Source organism: Sardina pilchardus, chromosome 18 (assembly GCF_963854185.1).
Source record: "Sardina pilchardus chromosome 18, fSarPil1.1, whole genome shotgun sequence".
NCBI classification, from domain to species: Eukaryota; Metazoa; Chordata; class Actinopteri; order Clupeiformes; family Clupeidae; genus Sardina; species Sardina pilchardus.
The window spans coordinates 2,501-4,799 of NC_085011.1; positions in this window are offsets into that span (position 1 = coordinate 2,501).

Genomic DNA, 2,299 nt, shown 5'->3' on the forward strand with positions numbered 1-2,299 from the left:
ATGATCTCAACATCAAAAGAGTTATTCTCAAAGGCCACTCGCGATATACCTCTCATAAAATTTTAACCCTACTCCCCAAACATTCCACAGGGGAAATCTATTAGTGATCAATAAACTCATCACTAAATCCGGGTTACATGTCCCACTAATCCCCCGGTCAATGCTACTACTGACCCCCTATATGGCACTACTCGAAACTGGTTTCATACTGGTGTCCGGATCTTAGACGAACACTACCAACACACATTAGAGGAACTAACCAGAGAAATCTTAGGGCTCCCTCTGAATAGATGGGAAGAGGCTTGACAGATAGCCATTAATTGGACTCTGAAGGTTATAAATAAGCATCCGGGATAACACGATTGCAGAAATAACAACGGCAATCCGCTCCATCATACATGATCGACCACTTAGGTCCGACTTCAACCTGGAACTGTCTCTGACTCCTCCCCAAACCGGAGAACCGAAATATCCACTACACCAAACACAATACCACAAATGCCCAAAACACTGGACCGTTCCCCAATAAAGACTACTCAATACTACGCCTGAACCTAAACCCAGGCCCTAAACATAACCTCAGTCGACCCTAATACAAAGCGAATTCAATAATACTACACCTAAACCTAGGCCCTAAACTTAACCCCAAGCGGATCTCACCGGACCTCACCTTCTCTGATACAACCGGGACCTACGATCCCTGAAGTAATCTTACATCAGGACCTTAATACCACACCTGAACCTAAACTCAGACCCTAAACATAACCTCAGTAGCCCTTGTCGCAAAGCGGTCTGGACTTCCAATACCATTAGACTTTCTAAGGTCAATGATCAACGGATACAGGTGGATGCCTACCATGGGACAACATTGGCCCACTCCTATCACATTCTCAAACACAAAAAAACCCTATCTCCCCTTAGGTGCAACTAGTGATTCTATCCTTTGGTCTTAACGACAAAGAACAGGGCAACATCACCCTCCTAGACAATTTCATCCTCATGTTAGGACCTTAATACCACACCTGAACCTAAACTCAGGCCCTAACCATAACCTCAGTCGTCCTTAGCGCAAAGCGCTTTCAATAATGTTACATCTGAACCTATGCCTAGGCCCTAAACTTAACCCCAATCGGATTTCGCCAGACCTCACGTTCTCCGATGTAACCGGAACCTACATTTTCTGATATTACCTCCTATCCTATCCTTCTATTCTACACCTAAACCTAAACTCAGGCCCCATTTTTAACCCCAGTTTTCCTCATTATAAAGCGGTTGCGATAATAATACGTCTAAAAAACCTGAGCCTAGGCCCTTAACTTGACCCCAGTTTGACATAACCGGACCCCACGTGAAACCCGCCCAAGCTCAGAGTCGGATCTGAGCTCACTGGTATGCCGTGGACAGCTTGGCTGCCACGAAGAGGTTTTCTCTACAGCCACTGGTTTGCTCTCCTGATCTAGACTGTGCTGGTTTCTCCCACCTAAAGCTTAACCTCAGCCAAACATAACCAGGCTTCAGACAACCCATCCACACTCAGAGTCTGATCTCACTGGCTGCCGTGGACAGCTTGGCTGCCACGAAGAGGGTCTCTCTGCTAGCACCGGTGTGTCTTATCGGATCTGAGGGGAACATACTAATCTGACTCACACTTTAGGTCAGACGGTCTTGGCCAGACCTCAAGTTCTCTGATGTTACCATAACCTACGCTTCCAGACAATAACACTATACCAGGCCCTGGATACTATAACTTAGCCTAAATACAGGCCCCAAATGGTAACCCCAGCCTACTCAAAACGGATCCTACACCTTAACTTAGTCCTAAACTTAACCTCTTACTAATTTTACACCCATTGAAGTTTAGGTCTCTCCCTCTAACCTTTTCTTCCTTCTTAAACTCACAAAGGTACCTAAAAAGGGAATAACTCAAACAGTCTGGTGACAACGTTTAACATGCGCCGGCCCGTGCATTTTTCCTCGGTTCCTCTATTAACCTTGCTTGGGAAACCTTGTATTGGGGAGGACCGTTGTACTTTGCCCAAAACCTAACCCTAACCCTAACCCTAACCCTAACCCTAACCCTAACCCTAACCCTCAACCTAGGCCCTAAACTTAACCCCAGTCGGACCTAACCTGAACGAACTTTCTCTAATATTACTTAAGTCCTTTCATTTCCTCTCCCAATAGGAATCCCAACCCCAACCTCTAACTCTTAAACTTAACCCTAGCCTTGTAACACAGGTTTCATCTCTCCCTCGTGTACTTATTGCAGACATACTACTAAGCCTGCACCTTAACTTAA